The 20,305-nt window shown below is 36.5% G+C and overlaps 1 protein-coding gene across 4 annotated transcripts in view; it reads right to left on the bottom strand.

Moving 5' to 3' along the window:
* CADM2 (cell adhesion molecule 2) overlaps positions 1 to 20,305 on the bottom strand; it is a 1,068,981-nt gene that overhangs the window by 680,977 nt on the left and 367,699 nt on the right. The gene's annotated exons all lie outside the window — the stretch shown is intronic.

Below are 20,305 nucleotides of genomic sequence, written 5' to 3' on the forward strand. Positions count from 1 at the left end.
TTTAATGACCTAGCTACCTAAGGCAGTTCTGATAACTTGAATAAAATGACAGAAAATCATCTAGCATTTGCTCCAGGAGAGATCTGATTACAAGTTGTTGAGTAAGCAAGCCGACATAAAAGGTTTTCTGCTATTCTATAGCAGAAATGATGAAAAACTTGGGCCTTCAGATTATTTGTTTGCCTCAAATGCAAATATTTGGTTACTATCTCAGTTATATATATATATATAATATATACATATATATATTATATATATATACATATATAGTTAATATAAAATCATTTTATTTTTTTCTTTACTTTGGAAAAATGAAACATAGTTTTACTAGGATACTAAGAAAAATAAATCAATTGTATGTGCTAAGCTTTGGGAGGGGCTAATAAAGTGAAGAATTTTGCTGTCCCATCTCACTGCATCATATGTGCCTACTCGAAGACTTACCATTGTTTGTCTGAATGTTAAGACTTTACAAAACGATTTCCTTAATGAGATAGAGTGACCCCATCAACTGCTGGAATCCCATCTGGTAATTTGTGTATTCGGTGTTGGAAGGCCATATGATAAACATTTTCAGTAACACTTTAGAACCAGCAGCAAGAGCAGAAAAACACATTTCTTCAATGACAAAAAAGTATTTAAAATCATTAACCTAATTAACATTTCACCTGGTCTTCATCTAATGTAAAAACAGGCAGTTGACAACAATCATTACTCAGTGACCAACTAAGTGATCAATTAGATACACAATTACACAATTTGCATGCTAGAGGTGAATTTTATCACCAGAAAAATCATTCCTGAGCAGTATAGATCTCTGACAGATATGAAATTTACTTTATTTTCAAACCAGGTAGCTCTTTTTATCTTTTTTGCCAAGTGCTTTCCTCAAGATATTCTCTCAGAATCACTGCTAAAGAGTCCCTTTCATATTATGACTAATGGAGAAGTGATACTGTTTTTATGTGTATCACCATTACAGCACGTCATAATAATTCATTACAGTTATTAACACATTCACCCTTTAACTCTTCATAAGAAATACATAAAGCACTGATAAATCCTTATATTCTAAGATTTTATTCAGTGTATATCATAAACAACTCACAGGAACACTGTGATAAATATGAATTTTTTTTTTTTTTTTAACCAGAGCACTAATCAGCTCTGGCTTATGGTGCCGTGGGGGACTGAAACTGTGACTTGTGACTCCAGAGCCTCAGGCATGACAGTCTGCCTGAATAACCATTATGCTATCTACCCCCACCCGAGTTGGTTGTTAATGTACTTACATTTAAGAGAAAATAAATAGTATTAAAAGTCACTGAAGTAGCAAATATACATCATGTAAACCACTTCTTACATAGAAGCTGAAGTTTCCTTAGAAAGTACTGAAAACATTGAAGGGATTTGATGGGATAATGAGAATAATATATTCCTCATATGGTGGTGCAGGGGGATTGACCCTGGGACTTTGGAGCCTCAGGCACAAAAGTCTCTTTGCATAACCATTATGCTATCTACCCTCTGCCTCATATGATTTCCAAATATCTGACAATTACTGTGTGCCAAAAATGTTGAGAAATGGGGGAAAAATATTTCCAGATAATTTAGTCAAATCTGTGAGCCTGCGTGTAATATAACAATAGGACTTTTCATACACCTTTAACAATGTCTATGAAGTATGAGTTTCTATGACATTTTTTCATTCATTTTGTTGGAGTAAAATAATAATTCACAATATATCTTATGTCATAGGTGTACAGTTTCTTATCTCCTCAAGATGAGTGCACATAATATCCAGTGTTTATGGGATTCAACATAGAAGGACTCCAGAGTCTATGTTTTACATGGTATTTTCTTTTGGAAGGAGAGAGAGAAGAGAGAGAGAGGGGAAAGGGTGGGAAGGAGGGAGGGAGGGAGGGAGAAGCTAGGGGGAGAGGGAGAGGGAGAGGGAGAGAGAAACAGGATGCAAGTAAGTCCAATTCTTCCATACTCATAGATCCACAACGTATATTCTGAATGAATCTCAGTAAATCTCCTCCCACTCTCAGCTCCCAATCCACTCATTGTTGAAAGATCTTGCCTAAGGGCCCTGGAGATAGCATAATGTTTATGCATAAAATAGACTTTCATGCCTATGGTTCAGAGGTCCAAATGCAATCCTAGCAGCGCCAGTGCAAACTAGAGTTTAGCAGTGCTCTGACAAAATGAAAGGTCAAACATACAAAGCAGACTGTCATCAACTAAATTCATCTGCAAATTTGAAAACCTGCACTTTTCACGATTCATATGATAAACTTGCATCCACTCTACTGCTACCGAATGTTTTATAACTGTGACTACTTCTTTAAAAGGTGGCCATGTCAACGCCCATGTTCAGCGGGGAAGCAATTACAGAAGCCAGACCTTCTACCTTCTGCAACCCTCAATGACCCTGGGTCCATGCTCCCAGAGGGCTAGAGAATGGGAAAGCTATCATGGGAGGTGGTGGGTTATGGAAATTGGGTGGTGGGAATTGTGTGGAGCTGTACCCCTCCTACCTTATGTTTTTGTTCATTAATCCTTTCTTAAATAAAAAATTTAAAAAAAAAAGGTGGCCATGAGTGTTTTGAATCTTTATTTACCTTTTTCTCAGGCTTTGTCTCTACAGATCCAAATCATCTATAGGTTAAAAAAAGGAGACTTTCATAATGAACTACTGCTATTGAAACTTGTACCTGCACTAGAACATTACCATCTTCCAGAAAAATAATAATAATAAATTAATTCTAAAATTAACATGAAATACAAATCACTCTTTAGAAAGAAGTCAAACTTTGGATAGCTAAGATTGACTGACAGACTTAATAAAGCTAAAGTAGTAAGAAAAGTGTGTTGTCTACTTCAAGGCAAACAAACAGGTCAACGAAAAAACAGAAATTCAAGAACTAGACCTTCTCTTTTTGACAATGATTAAAGGGTAGTTCAAGGGATTTTTTTTTTTTTTCAGTAAATACACTAAAACTGTTAGATATCCAGATGAGATTGGGCATGTTCAAGGTGGTTTGACAGCAGATTTAGATATTCACTTATATATAAAAAAAAAAAAAGACAAAGAACTTTGATCCATATGCCAGATTTTATTTTATAAGACTAAATAAAATGCAGAAACTATAACATTTTTAGAAAAGTACTTTTTTTAGCTATATGATGAAAGATATATTCAGTATATGCTCGATTTCACAAAACTAATGACATTTTAAAATACTCAAAGACAACTTTAAAATGTTTGTTAAAAACCCCTCTCTACTTAGCGTTTCAGAAATTTCTGTTTCAGAATTTCTGCTACTTGAGAAAATCTCTATGTTAAAAGTAAACTGATTTGGAAAAGAAGAGTCTATCATGATTTGGTCATCCTACTGTATCCAGTGCAAATTGAAGACATGGAAACAACCCAAAACTTTTCATTTGCTGTGCTGCAAACTTCAGAGCATTCCAATTATCATCAGAAAATCCCAACAAGTCTGAAACAGGCTGGCAAATCAAGTTGGAGTTTGTAATTTTGGTTCCGGTGTGCAAAAGAAAGATTGGCTTATTTAAATTAAGCTAAAGTAATAGTGACTTCTAAGTTTCTGTAAATACAGTTCACTGTCAGAAACTATGTATCAAGAAAAGTATTTTTATTTTTTAAAAGGCCTGAAGGTTTTGTTTGTTTTATTTTGTTATTGTCACAATAGTTTTGACCTATAAGACAGCCAACTTTTAGATATGTATTTATGTGAAACACTGTTTCAGAAATATAACAGGCTAGAAGAGCCAAGTTATTTGTTACCAGAGAAACACAGAATGGCACCGACTCATTTCCTCAATTTGAAATAATTGTCTGTAATGACAACTAGAAGGGAAATTCCTCTCTTAAAGGATACAGAATAAAATCTTCTGGCTGAAAGCAACAATCACAGAGATTTATCTAGCAAGCTAAAACCATTTCTTTGTAACCTAATATAACATCCAAAGTTGAACTGTTAAAGTAAACTGAATATAGCAATTAAAAGGACCTATGTAAGGGGCCAGGTGGTGGCACACCTGGTTGAGCACACATGTTACAATGCAGGAGGACCTGGGTTCAAGTCCCCAGCCCCACCTGCAGAGGGAACGCTTTGCAAGTTGTGAAGCAGGGCTGCAGGTGTCTCTCTGTCTCACTCCCTCTCTATCACCCCTCCCTCTTGATTTCTGGCTGTCTCTATCCAATAAATAAAGCTTTTTTTTTTTTTTAAAGAAGGATCAATGTAAAAGGTTAAAGTAACAACTTTAATGTAAAAGGTTAAAGTAACAACTAAGATGACATCTTCAAATCACTAATCTTGGAATAGAGTTTTTCATACTTCTACATAGAATTTTAAGTTGTTTATTTATTTTTACTGGAGAGAAAGGAAAATCAGAATGCCAGCCCAGTATTTCCGGATACTAGGAGTTAAACCCAGGGTCTCAGTCATGAGATCTATACTCTACCCATTAAGCTGCATAACCATCCACAGAACAGAAAATAAGGCAAATAAAAATAAAATAAAGTTAATATTTGCAGTCCATTGTCAAAGAAAGAATAACTATAAATAGTTTAACTACCTACTTATTTTCACTGGTTTCATATTTAACCTATATAAGGACCTATGATACACAATACTTATTTTGTACTTTTATATATAGATAGTAAGCAGAAAGAGAAGGAGAAAAAGTAAAAGAAAATTCCTTTTTCATTATGCCTCACTTTTAAAGAATGAGCTTTAAATTCTGTAGGTACACAGCTTCTAGAACATAACAAAACACTTGCTTCTACCCTACAACAACTTGTTTTATCTTTATTGAATTATCAAAAGGAGACATTAAAGTTCTGTGAACAAAAAGTTACAAACAAAATTATAACATTTAGGAGTTAGCCCTATTTTTTAAAATTTTGTTCCAGACATAAATCAATTTAGTCCTTTCCTGAAATTTTCTAGTCATCCTTTTGTTCTTTTTTTTTAATATTTATTTTATTTACTTATTCCTTTTTGTTGCCCTTGTTTTATTGTTGTAGTCGTCATTGTTGGATAGGACAGAGAGAAATGGAGAGATGAGGGGAAGACAGAGAGAAGGAGAGAAAGCTAGACACCTGCAGACCTGCTTCACCACCTGTGAAGCGACTCCGCTGCAGGTGGGGAGGCGGGGTTCGAGCCCGGATCCTTATGCCGGTCCCTGTGCTTTGCGCCACCTGCGTTTAACCCGCTGCGCTACAGCCCGACTTCCTCATCCTTTTCTTCTTATCTCTCCTCTCTTCTGTGGTGATTAGTGTTTTCATAATTAAAAAATATAAATCTGTAATTAGCTTTCATTGCCACGGTCACCAAGTCAACATATACTTGTATATAAAACATGGGGCTTGGGTTGGTGGTGGGAGTGGTTTGAAGACACCTACTGAGAAGAGATAAGAGACTGTGCTGGGGGTGAGGGGTAGTGCACCTAGTGGTGGGAAAGAACCAGGGTTTTCAAGCCCCTGTGCCCGCCTTCAGGGAGGAAGCTTCACAAGCAGTGCAGCAGTGCTGCAGGAATCTCTCCCCTTCTCTCTCTTAAATAAAGAAGTGTACTAATGCTAACTGATTTATGATGATGATGATGATGATGATGATGTTGATGATGCACATGCACAATCTCACCACCCCAGGCCTTTTTTTTTGTTAATTCAGGTAGGAATGTACAGAGTCCAGAGTACCAGAGCTCACTCTGATACCAGAGCACCTTCCACCTGGTGCTGGGACTCAACTCTGGACACAAATGAGAGGCTGTATGCCCTACCTGTTGAGCTAGCTCTCAATCCACACACTCTTAAGGTCTAAATCTCCTGATAAAATAAACTCTGGAAGGCAGGGGTAGATAGCCTAATGATTACCAAAGAGACTCTCATGCCTGAGTCCCAAAGTCCCATGGTTCAATCTCCAGCCCCCCAACCCCTTCACCATCATCACCATAACTAGAGCTGAGCAGTGCTCTTTAAAATAATAATAAGAAGAAGAAGAAGAAGAAGAAGAAGGAGAAGAAGGAGAAGAAGAAGAAGAAGAAGAAGAAGAAGACGAAGAAGAAGAAGACGAAGAAGAAGACGAAGAAGAAGACGAAGAAGAAACTCTGTATGTTGCTGTAGGGGGGAGAGGTGCTAGACAATGTGAGTGTGGCTACTAACTTTTCAGAATAAGTATTTCTAATCCAAAGCTACTTTTTTTCCCCCCAAGTTCATCAAACTGCCTATATTAAGATTCACTGTGAAGAAATCATTTCAACGAACAGCAATTTTATATTTTTTGATCATCAGTTCTGTCACCTATAGTATGGAAGCTATGACTACTGAACATACACTCAACATTACTGATTTTGTCATAAAAGCAATTTTAGATGCTCATTTGAGAGACTAGGATGGTGGAAATATATTCAAGTACTTTAAGGGATATGTTGCTATGTTTTTTTAATTATTCATTTATTTGTTTTTTATTATCTATTTATTTGATAGAGACAGCTAGAAATAGAAAGTAAGGGAGAGACAGGGAGGGAGGAAGGGAGGGAAAGAGACAGACAGACAGAAAGAGAGAGAGAAAAGTCAGAGTACTGGCCCAGCTTGGTATAAGCCCTGCAGAGATGAAGTCTAGAGCTTCACACATGCAAGGTATGTACTCTATTTCTCAACCACTTCCCTAATGTTCAAGTTTTAAGAAGTGTGAACAAAATATACATTTCTTTACCCTTCCAGGTGAGCTATATTACTGGCTCAGATACATTTTCTTAAGAAAATATTTATTGTTATCTAAATCTCAATGCGCGGTACTATCACTACCACTGATATTATGATCTATAATTGCAGTAAATAAATATTTGTTAAATGGATAAATCTGAGAAGAATAACAGAGACTTTTTTTTTCCTCCAAGGTTATTGCTCCTGGAGACCATATTTCCCATTTTTGTTATCCTTGTTGTATGTTGTTATTATTGTTATTGTTGGACAGGACAGAGAGAAATTGAGAGAGAAGGGTAAGACAGAGAGGGGGAGAGAAAGATGGACACTTGCAGACCTGCTTCACCACTTGTGAAGCGACCCCCCCTGCAGTTGTCCTTGTGCTTTGCACCATGTGCTCTTAACCTGCTGCTCTACTGTCCGGCCCCCAACCAGAGATTGTTTTTAAGAAAACCAGAACATTTGACATCACGTTAAGTGATAATTTACTCAAGATACCATTCCCTATTGACTTTCTCATGGTTTCACGCTTTAGATAGCACATAAAAAAAAAATCAGAAATCCAAAAATTCACAAACGTGATGGAAAGAAGGTAAAAAGTACAGATTAGAACAATGGTGGAAAAGAAGCCGCGAGGATGAGAAAGGGCAGAAAGCAAGGAGTCCAGGAGGCGAGAAAGGAAAGAAAGAAGTAACTTTTAGTTAAGTATATATCCACTGTTAGAAGTTAGCTTTCACCTTGCACAGGTGTTTATTTCAATTATTTATTTCTGAAATAAAAAACATATACTTCTTTGGTTAGGCTTTATTTATTTATTTTTTTTACAGGAAAACATCATGAAATTTGGAGAAGTTTTAAGAGATCTTTAACATGAGAGCTAGTAGATAGTCGTGATTCTAAACCACTCCTCTCTGCCTCGCAGACTACTGTTGCATACTGTACAGAAAGGAGTAGGTGTTGCCAAACTTTTTCTAAATAGAAAAAAAAAAGACAAAATTAAAACCTTCTTGCTTTGATTTTTACTTTTCGGTAGACTCTGGCTCTGTATAGAAGCAGCAACAAAGGGTAAAGTCTTGCAGAGCTGGCCGGAGAGAGAGCACAGTAAGATAAACTGAATACGAAATTAATTAATGGAAAGTAAGGCTGTGATGCTGCTGCTGACTTCAAAGGCTAGACTCCATGCTCCAATTTCTGTGGGTGTTGGGACTGTGGAAATTGGGAGGAGAAGCCCACAAAATGATTTGAACTAATAAGGTACTAGAACTTCTCCTTCTTTTATTCTTTTTCTTCCTTTTTTTTTTCCGGCATAGGATCATGAATTCAAGTGGCATGTGTTGGGAATTATCATTTATATAATCTGGGGACAAATTAAGCAGACTATAACCTGTCAAAGTTACTCACACATAGTATATCTTTCAGAAAACAGTTTTGTTCATTTTAACTCACTATTATGTCTGGAGATACATGGATCCGAAAATTGTTTTATTTGGAATGCTTTCTCAGACAGCACACAGTGCCTTGGTCAGGATTCACTTTGATTTTAGTTATCAAGTCCACCAAGTCAAGGTGTTTTGTGGAAAGACCGTAAGACTTTGAACTTCCTCAACTTCCGTTGATGAGTGGGATCACCCCATACTCGTCTTTATCTTTCTAACTTAGCTCACTTAACATAATCCATCTAGCTCATTCCAAGATGAGTCAGAGCAGGTGGGTTCATTGTTCTTAATAGCTGCATAGTATTCCATTGTGTATATATACCGCAGCTTTCTCAGCCACTCATTTGTTGATGGGCACCTGGTTGCTTCCAGGTTTTAGCTATTACGAACTGTGTTGCTATGAACATAGGTGTACACATATCATGACTTTTCCTACAACTCAAAATACTTTTCTAAGGATGCTAACATGGGGAAGAATTCTCCAGCTTTTTCTCATCAAGGCAAACATAAACTCATTTGAGTTATGGTAACACTGTTTTAGAAGCAGAGAGAACGATTCTAGAAGTATGCTGGAGGACAACTGATAAGACTTTTTAAATTAGATATACTGGTGGTGAAACCTGGACTCCAGAGAGACGATCATAAACACAGAAATGTGGGATGAAGATGGAAGGATCTCATTTTGTTTTGGACATGTCTTTAATGTCTCCAAGGTACATGCAAGAAGAATTGTCAAGTAGGCAGCATAATAATACAGAGCGTGAGTTGAATTGTTAAGTGATGGAAGATGAGAGTTACAACAAAAGCTGGACCAACACTGACACAGCAGAGAAGAAGAAAGAAGAACCTATACATGACATCAAAAAAGTAACCTTTTGAACCAGAGAAAAAGTAAGATAAAGTTAATGGAAAAGTGTTTATATAGATATTCGTATGCATCTAGATCAAGTACGATCTTAGTGTTGTCCTTTGAACTTAGTGAAAAGTCATAACCCTATTACTACCCCAAATTAGCACAAGCCCCCAATCACAAGTTGAGGGTCACAGTACTGCAAGACAGATCCTTTCCTTTCAGGAGCTGAACACATGTCAGGGTCTTGTGGGTTTCGGAATGTTAAGTTATATTTTGGATTTTTGCCATAACCACTCTCTTTAAGTTGGAAAAGTTGCCAGAAGAGCTCACAAAACTTAGTAAAGTGCTTTACTTATGATTACAGGTTTTATGATGATAGATTTTGATGATTGGGAAAGCACTAAGCAGAATAATACATAAATAAAAAATGTGAGGAAGCAGTATGGAATAACCATATTTTTGTCAGGGTGCTACACTTCCAGAATCTCAGTGTATTTCCCAACTAAGAAACCCTCCCAAACCTTTCATTTATTATTTTGTTTTTTGTTTTTGATAGAAACTCCACAATGTATCTATGCTGTCTGTTACTAAATCACTAACCATTGGTCACTGATGCGTCAGTCTTTCTCCAGCCTTTCTCTCTACTCTGATGGTGGAAATAGAGCTCAAACTTCAATCTCCTCTAATTACATGGCTGATTCCTCTGGTAGCCAATTCCATTATCCAAGAGTCACTACCTTAGTATAAACGCAGATATGTTTGACTGGAGGTGATTATGAATAACCAAAACAATCTACGCATCCCTACCACTTGGAAATCCCAACAGTTTTAGAAATTATATACTAGAAACTGGAAAACAACAGAGGGTCTATTATATATATGCTATATCACAGGTAAAAATTGTATCAAATTTCAAAAGGAGTGACAAGTGAAGAAGACAGCAAGTATCAATATAAACAACTTTCCAAGAAGGTGGATATCACACGGAATTGGGACTTAATAAACTAAGGAAGTTTAAAAAGAAAAAAACAAAAAAGGAAGTTGGTGGTAGCACAGCAGGCTAAGCGCAGGTGGCGCAAAGAACAAGGACTGCCGTACGGATCCTGGTTCAAGCCCGACGCCCCACCTGTAGGGGAGTCACGTCACAAGCAGTGAAGCAGGTCTGCAGGTGTCTCTCTTTCTCTCCTCCTTCCCCTTCTCTCTCCATTTCTCTCTGTCCTATTGACAACAACAATAATAAACACAACAATGATAAAACAACAAGGGCAACAAAATGGAATAAATAAATATTTTTTTAAAAAAAGAAAGAAATGGGGGTGATGGTGGGAGTGGGGTGGAGCATACAGATCTCTGTGCCACCATGCATAAAGACCCAGGTTTAAGTCCCTAGTCCCCACCCAGCACGGGTGGGAGCATCACAGGTTAGTCCTTCAGGTGTCTCCTTCTCTCACCCTCGTTATCTCTTACTTCTCTCTCAATTTCTCTGTCTCCTCCATCTGAAAAGAAGGAAAAGAGAGAGGAGAAAAAACAAGAAAAGGCTGCTCAGAAAGGTGACTGACTTCACTGGGTAGCACAAAGCTCCAGTGGTAACCCTGGTGGGGTGGCAGTAAAAGAAAATAAAAGCAGGGGTCAGATGGGGAGCTGTTGTCCACACTGCTCCAGTTGTAATGGGCAGGAAGAATTCATGGACTTGAAGAAGCAAAAACTAAAGCAAAGCACCACAGTGAGAGACTGAACAGCGTTCAGGTTGCCTATATCACCTGCCTATTCAAGTGGCTTCCCCTCTTCCCGTCAGAGTCATCATGTAACATGTTTGAACATGCTGTCCAAGACTAGCCTATCTCGGCATATTTGGCCAGGCCATAATACCTGTCCTGAACTGGGTTTCTTCTGGGTATCTGTAGCATTAGAATGGGTCACAGAGGTTAATCTTAAAGGCCCCTTTCAAGAGTTCTGCTCAGTTTTTTTTTAATAATTATCATAATAAAGAAAAAAACCTAAAAAGAAAACTGAATATATCTTATGTGATGCCTAAACAAATATGTTATTTTGTTCCCTGTAGCCTTGCATATCATCTATTCACACCTTCATAATAGACATTTCTACTAACAGTTTCCTGCTTCCAGTGACAACTCAAAGACAAGAGATTGTGACATTATGAGCAAATACTTTGTGTCATCAGGCTGCCAACAGGTAAAAATGAAACACTTTTCACTAAAGGTGTAGACGCCTTGTGAGAAGCATCACAGCCTGTGAATTAGATAGCATTCCTCTGCACAAGACACGTGTTCAAGTGTAGAGTACCAGAACTTGTGCGCTGAATTTTTCCTGGAAAGATGAGAGCATTATTCAAAGATGATAACCACTAAAAGGGCATTTTGAGGAAAAAGATCACAGCATCATATCTAAAACATGTAAATATGAGAGACAAACAAAGTCAGATATTTTAGTGTGATATTCTTACATAATATTGAATATATTATCTACCATTTTCTATATTGCGTGAACACAGTGGACCATGTGCATATTATAGTGCAACTGGTAGGTATTTTGAAATGTGCTTTGGTGATAAGATAAAGAACTTGTTCATATCAATACTTAGAGGTTATTCAGCACCCACTAAGATATAGATATAGATATAGATATAGATATAGATATAGATATAGATATAGATATAGATATAGATATAGATATAGATATAGATATAGATATAGATATAGATATTCTGTCCACTAGGCCATTTATATGTAGTATTTCTTTGAATCTGGAAATTTAATATTATTTATTCTACTTTATTAATTATTACATATGATTCCAGATGCCTATATTAAAGTACAATACTGTGTGAAATTACAGAAACATTTGGTAACATCAATTATTTGGTAAAAAAAAAAAAAAAAGAAGAAAAAAGGACAGTATTTGTACAATGAGACCCAAATTTTAAAGCTTTTATATTTTATCTAGTACTTATCATTCTCTAATGTATTTCCGTAGGCTTTGTTTCCTTTTAATTCTGAGAAAGAGCATTCCTTATTCATGTACTGGCTGATCAAAGACTCATGTGTAGCACAGTTTCTATTAGGAAAACAGAACTTGAGATTCATAAACCCAGTTCATGAAAAATTAATAAGATCGAATCATATTGTTTTCATATTTTCTTGCAAAAACATGAAAACTAAAATCGAGGACAACATCGTACTTCATATAATATTTAAAGGGAAAGTTTTTCAGAGTGTAACTGAATGATGTCTTCTATACAATACTTAAGATAAATTATGAATGTCTTTCAAGCAATACAGTTTTTATTGATAGTTTTCTCATCTTAATCAAAGATTCTTTCAATTAACATGTGAATTTTATCATCTTAAAACTTACATAAGAAAATCTCAAATCAGAATGGGATTACAAGAGAAGCTAGCAGAAGTGAAAATGTAGTTAAACTGGTTTAAATCTCCACTGTAGGAAATTTCATTTTACTTTTCAGTATACTTCCTTTTAGAGATATTGAACATGATAACTGGTATCTGAAATACAGTAATTGATATGATAAAATCCTGGGATGTACTGTGAATTAAAAATACATGAGTTAGACACCAAAAGAAAGTTAGAGAAAACAAACAAATGCTTTATCAGCACTTGAGCAAGCTACGTTACTGAGGGATTGCTGACATGAAGAAGAAAAAGCATTAATACTTAAAGGTAAGTATGTCAATATATTTTATTATTTTTGTCTCAGTATAAATGCATATGGAATTCTGAAACTGGAGTGAGCAAAGCAGAAGGCTGCTGGGCTCGTGTGCTTCTGTACGTTTTCAAGACTGTCTCCTTGAACCAGACTGATGTCTCGGGACACTGCTTGCAGTTGCAGAAATCAAACTATGGAGACTACCTGCAGAGACAACTTTCAAAGTGTTGCTTCAGTTCTATGAAAACTATCAAGTGTCTATGAACTGTCAGTCACGTTCAAACCACAGAGAATACTGTGGGAAGAAGAAGTTCATATTTTTGTTATTTTCTTATGTATAAAACAGGTTTTTATTATTATTATTCAACTTGATGACTGTTTGATCTAAATATTCTGGAGCAGGGATTTTTCAACCATATTGTTATTAACATTATATAGCAGATACTTCATTCTTGTGTGGGGAGACTTTATATGTATTGTAGGATGTCTGACAGCATCCCTATCCTCTGCTTACTAGATCTCACAGCACCCGGCCACCCTCATTATGACAGTTCAAGGATGCTTCCAATCATTGTCCAGAACACCGTTGGGACAAATTCCCACTTATTGAGAACCACTGTTCTTGAGTAATTACTTTAGGCATAAAAATGTGATGCTAGTTCATATTGATTAATGTTTACTTCTGGCTCATATATAAGTTGGGAATTCTCTCTCTCTCTCTGATGTGTAGGACTTCTTACATGTGTGGTTAACCATTCCCAGATTAAGTATTTCATTTTTAGAATTTCAGATAGGGATGTGATAAAAGAGGGCGGTGAGATAGAGGGGAGACCTCGGTGCCACTACACCTCCCCACTATCCATGGAGCTTTCTTTGGTGTCTTGGCGCTACCATGATAAGCAGCTTTGAGTCCTGGCTAAGGAAGAGTACATGCTCTACAGGGCATGTTCTGCCACCCCAGAAGATTTATTTAATTAGGTAAGTAATTATTATTATTCTTCATTATTTTACTTATTTGACATTGCTTGCAAATTATAAAAGATGTCAAGGATGTAGTTTCACCCCTACACATTTGTGTACAACTCACCACACCTGCTATCCATTTTTCTATACCTCCCTCCAAAAAAGAATACTTAGTTATATTGACTTTTTGAGGAACTAATGAGGCAAGAGTAGCAAAAGTGAGGAAAATGTACCATTGTATGTACTAAATAAATGGTAGTACTACGGACATATTGCCAGTTTTCTAATGTAGGTGCTTATAGCAAACAAGAACAAGTTTCTATTTCAAATTCTATTGTTTCAGGAATCATATTATTTAATAGGAGTTATCACTAAACCATGTAGTCTAAAACTGAGAGGCTTAATGCTGCCACTTTAACAATTCTATTAGTCATCTGTGAATAAAATACAACACTGAATTATATAACAGTTTTAAGAAAGGAAGCTAATAATGAATATATTAATAAACACTTACAGATTATGACCTTACTTGTTATATTAGCACTCATTCTACAGTGGTCTACCTGACTCAATCCTATTTCATTCATTATTCATAGTATTTTTTTTTAATGTTCTAGGATATGGTTTTAAAATTCTAATTAAACGGGGATATTCACTACTTCAATTTTAGGTTAAGAATTCATAATATGAAGTGAATCCTTAGAGATTCTAAGACTATTATACAGTTGTATTTTTTTGGGGGGATGGGCTCTAATTTTACTCATAAAGAATCTAACATTAGATTAAATCTTGTTTTACTCTTAAGTAATCTATCTTTTATCTCTGGTTAATTGCCTTGAATATTAGGTTTCCTGCTTTTTAGTATGATTGTTTATGTTTATTTAATTCATCCTGATCTGACTAAGTGCACCTCTGCAGACTTAAGATTCATACCCTTTCTTACTTCAATTCTGGAAGCATTGACCCCTATCAGACAAGACTTTGTCACCTTCATTTTTTTATCTTTTCCTGGATCTATCATCAGATCTAGATTGTATCGCTTTGCTTTCTTCTGTCATTCATGTATTTATCTTCCAAATATATTTCCCTTTCAGTGCTGTAAATGTATAGTTTCTTCTATCTTCCAGTTTGCTATTGTTCTCTTGTTCTTCAAACTACTGTTTAGACTGGAGTATAAAATTTAGTTGTAGGCACTGGGAAGATATCTAAGCAGAGATATGGATTTTGGTTTCAAAGCTACCCTCAATTTGTCAATCCTACATGTAGACTTAACATCTGGCTAAGAGATCATGATGTCTTTGACCACCTGAGGACTTCTACTTTTTCCAGAGATTGACTGTGGTAATATACCCTTTAGTGTAGTTTTTCCTACTATGTAATGACTCTAAATAAAAGGATGGAAATTAGTTCATGTAACTCAGTCCCCAGTGTTACCAGGAGTAGTCTAACCTTCTGTAATTGAATACACATAGCTAAATTTATCGTTTTTGTTAAATACATTTAAAAACAAATGTAGTAGATAATGATTAAATATACTTTAATGTAGATAAAGGTCAAGTGCGGGCAGTGGCACACCTGGCTGGAGCACAGATTGCCATGTGTAAGGACCCCAGTTTGAACTCTCACTCCCCCCCTTCAGAGGGCAAGCCTCGGAAGCACTGAAGCAAGTTCTACAGCTGTCTCTCAACTTCTCACTGCCCTATCAAATAAAATGGAAAGAAAAACAAAAGGGGAAAAATAGTTGCTGAGAGCTGAGAAGACAAGAACAGTGATTATGCAAAACCCTTTCAGGCCTGAGGCTCTAAACTCCCAAATTCAATCCTCAGCACCACCCTAAGTGTGAGCAGTGCTCTAGTCTCTTTGTACATCTCTCTGATAAAAATAAGTAAAATACATATTTTTTTAATTTTAACAAAATAGCTGCTGGGAGTGGTAGATTTCTAGTGTTGGTTTCTAGTGTAGTTCCAGTAATAACCTTTATGATGATGAAAATAAGTACATAAATAAGTAAATATCAAGAGTTATTATAAAGCATTATTTTTTATGAATCAATTTGACAAAGGAAAAGGAACACATAGTTAATGAATGTCCCACAAATTCATTTAAAATATGGATTTCAGTGTATTTATTCAAGTTTTACAAAGACACAGTGAGAATAAAACAATGAAATCGGTGCTACTAACAGACAGGCTTTACCTAGTCCCTCCTTTCAACTGCATACTAAACAAAGGATTAGAATATCGATGCAACTAACCTGTGATTACGCTTAATGATTTAATCACAATTCAAAATACATATTCCAGCAATAACATATTAACACTGAAAATTACTGGAAAAGAAACATAATTATAAAATACTGTGTACTCCTAGAAGGGTTAGGAAAGGAAATTGGCATACTGTTTTCCTAAGCATAAACATGGACTATCTGAAGAAAACTTTCTACTGAGAAAAGTGATATCTTGAGAGCTTAGCAGTAGACTCTGAAAGAGACAGGTCTCATATAATTTCATTTCTTCTTTTATATGAAGTTAAATAATTTAAATTGGAGTTGTATAAAATCAAGGAGAAATACTGTTGACTGCCTCTTTCCCAAACAACATTTGTCAAAAGGAAGCTTGTATTTGTCTCTGATAAGCTTTTCTTCCTGACATACCTTAAAATACACACACACATATGATGTGTAGTAAGTAATACATGACTTGGTATGCTGCAATTTAGTTAGGGCTAATATATTTTAAAGATTACCAAAAGCACGGTTCCCAGAGAAACGCTGGGTTTAAACATGATCAATAATGTGAAAATATGAGCAGTAGTCATGGTTTGTTTGCTTCCTGATATTAAAATTCTTACTACTATTTGGAAATTAAGAGAATTAATATTAGGAGCTTATTTTTAGCAGAATAAAAAATATGCCTGCCCAATTTGGACAAGTACTAAGAAAAATCCCTGCTCCGACTCAACACTTCGGTATGCTCTCACTCTTGCCCATTTTTGTCACACTCAAATCATGCAGCTTGTCATCTATTTTTGCTCTTTCATTTCTTTTTTTTTTCTTTTCAAATTTCACATTTCTTGTAGCAGTTCTATGAGATGATTGAATCTTTACAAGAAAATACATTGAAGTCTTAACCCCCAGTACTTCAGAATGGCATCTTATTAAAATAGAATCTTGCCAGATACAATCAGTTAAGAAGTCATGTTGGAGGAAGGTAAACCCTTAATGATAAGAAAGGGTTCTCTTTGATAAAAGCAAGGCATGCCAAGTGCAAACAGAGACATATAAGGAAAAGACAAGTCATATGATTAAAAAGGAAGTGATTGAAGGGCTTATCTATGGAAAAGGAAAACGGAAACTGGCAAAGAATGATCCCGTTCATCCTTGGTCAACTTCTGTAGAGTCAAGATCACTAAAGAGGATGGTGGGAGGGAGTTTCAAGCTCCTTCAGGGTCAATGCCCTGCTGTAGAGAGAGATGGCACTTGGGAAGTGAGTGAATTGTGCTGGCATTAAATCCTGTGGAAAATATAAAATTGTATCCTCAAGGTGACAGCAATCATATAATGCAAAACTTCCTCCCCCCAAAAAAATAATCTTAGGGTCAAAAAGATAACTTATCAGGTAGAACATGTATCTTGACATGTATGTGGCCCAGATCCAAGTCCGGGGTCCATATGAGGGGATTAGGACACCATGGGAGCTCTGATATTATACTTTTTTCTCTGCTCCTCTCTGGCTTCCTCTTTGGCTCTGTGTCTCTATATGAATAAAAAAGTGGACCTGTTAACAGTGCATTAACACATATACCAGGCCTCTTCTCTGCAATAAACAAAGAAAAAAAAAAACTAAAATTGTTTTTATTTTTTGGAAGGCAGAGAGAAATAAAGAGGGGAAGGGGCTAAAGAGAGGTAGAAAGAAATAAACCTGAAGGAACCGGGCAATAGCGCAGGGGGTTAAATGCAAAGCGCAAGGACCTGCATAAGGAACCCGGTTCAAGCCCCCAGCTCCCCACCTGCAGGGGCGTCGCTTTGCAAGCAGTGAAGCAGGTCTGCAGGTGTCTGTCTTTCTCCTCCCCTCTCTGTCTTCCCCATCTCTCTCCATTTCTCTATGTCCTATCCAACAACGACAACAACAACAATTATAACAATAAAACAACAAGGGCAACAAAAGGGAAAAAAATAAATAAATATTTTTTAAAAAAGAAAGAAACCAGAAGCACTGCTTCTCCATTTGTGACACCTTCCCCTGTAGGTGGGGCCATGACAAACATGCAAGTTGCCTTATATGGCTCTTTTCATCCTCCACAGAAAAATTAGCTCTAGAATAATTTATCCATACATTTGGGTTTTTTTAATCCTTTATTTATTTGTCATTCATGAATATTAACTTTTATATTTCTCTCTTAAACTCAGTGAACTGTACTAAAAATTCAAATTTAGACCTTCTATCCAGTATATTTTTAACTAGAAAGAAAAATAAAGGTAACAGTCCTTTAAAATGTAAAATTACATAGGGCTGTGGTAATAACATAATGCTTATAAAAAAATAAACTGCATGCCCAAGATTTGGAGGTCCCAAATTTAATCCTCAGTACCATAAGCCAGAGCTGAGTAGTGCTGTGAAGGAAAAAATAAATTTAAAAAGGAAAATAAATTAAAAAATATATATTAAGATCCATAGTTAAATGGTTAACTACAGGTTATGTGTGCCTCACATCTGAAAAATACACTAAGCATCATTTGGGAATTATGATTGATATTATTTATAATCTTTCTAGCAGTTAAACAGTAAGTTTCTTCTGTTATAGATAAGAGTACACATTTTTGTTTTTGTAGCTAATAAATGACAGTGCTCAGAATAGGATAGTAACCATTGCTAATATATAAAAGTGAATTTGAATATGAAAAACTAATTTGCTCAACATTGTTGAAAATACATAGGCAATTGAAATGCAACTGCTTTTCTACAAAAAAAAAAAAAAAAAAAAGATAACTTAGAGGGTTAGAAAACAGTATACTTGTCTTGGAACATTCCTACTCATGACCACAGAATGTGAGCTCAGATCTAAAGGCATGCAGAGGTCACATAGGCTCCTAAACTCAATATGGGCCCCAGATCACATCAAATCAATGGGGTTTACAGTCAACAATACTTAAACACCTTTCCCATATTAGGGAGCTACTCTCTTCCCTGATCCAGCTTTCTGGTCCTCTTCCAGCCATGACGTCTTCTCCCCAGACAATAACTTGGATACACCTGCATATCAGATTTCAGGGTCAGGGGAAAAAAAAACTAATATAGCCACAGGCCCTTTGGAATATAACTAAAATATGCCTGCTAGCTATCTATGGAATGGATAACCCCCCCCCCCCCCAGTTCTTCATCTGCACTATTCCAGCCTTGAGGTTTATGACTGTTCAACAATTTGTTTGGCTTTGTATGTTAACTCTCTTTTCAGCCACCAGGTTCCAGATGCTCACATGATGCCAACCAGACTTCCTTGGACAGACAACTCCACCTATGTGTCTTGGAGCTCCGATTTCCCAGAGCGCCACCCGACTAGGCAAAGAGAGAGACTGGGAGTATGGATCAACCTGCCAATACCCATGTTCAGCGGAGAAGAAATTACAGAAGCCAGACCTTCCACCTTCCACCTTCTGCATCCCACAATGACTCTGGGTTCATACTCCCAGAGGGTTAAAGAATAGGAAAACTATCAGGGGAGAGGATGGGATACAGAGTTCTGGTGGTGGGAGTTATGTGGAGTTGTATCCCTCTTATCCTATGGTTTTGTCAATGTTTACTTTTTAAAAAATATTTATGTATTCCCTTTTGTTGCCCTTGTTGTTTTATTCTTGTAGTTATTATTGTTGTCATCGTTGTTGGATAGGACAGAGAGAAATGGAGAAAGGAGGGGAAGACAGAGAAAGGGAGAGTAAGACAGACACCTGCAGACCTGCTTCACTGCTTGTGAAGCGACTCCCCTGCAGGTGGGGAGTCGGGGACTCAAAATGGAGTCCTTTCGCTGGTCCTTGCACATTGCGCCATCTGCGCTTAACCCCCTGAGCTACCTCCCAACTCCCGTCAGTGTTTCCTTTTTATAAATAAATTATTTTAAAAAGTAGAGAGTTGGTGTCAGTGTGTAAGCTCAGCAGTGGAGAACACACTTGAATGCATGAAACCAGTCCAGGCACCTGCTTTGCCATATGCAGGACCCTGATTTGAACACAATTACCACTGCATTAAAGGAAATTTTGGCACTGTGGTCTCTTTCAGTCAATCATCTGCCTATCTATCTACCTATCCATCTGTTTATAATCTATCTCAATAAGTTATCCTGGAATGGTGAAGCCTTGAATAATGAACAGAAGAGAAAAAAGGAGAGGATATGGGAAAAGAGGGGAAAAGGGAGGGAGGGGGGGGCAAAGCTGTAGAAAGCAACATAATTCCGTAAGTGCATTCCTTATACTGATCAAGTACTACATAGCGCTTGTTTTGTATATGTGGAAACAGAGTGTGATGGTCGTGTTTATGATGCCAGCCATGGATAAAAGAAATCAGATTTTAATCCAACTCTTGACTATGGCTGTATATTTACACCAGTTTGCTTAGTGGCTATCACTGCATGGTTTG

This window comes from Erinaceus europaeus, chromosome 14 (genome assembly GCF_950295315.1).
Source record: "Erinaceus europaeus chromosome 14, mEriEur2.1, whole genome shotgun sequence".
NCBI classification, from domain to species: domain Eukaryota; kingdom Metazoa; phylum Chordata; class Mammalia; order Eulipotyphla; family Erinaceidae; genus Erinaceus; species Erinaceus europaeus.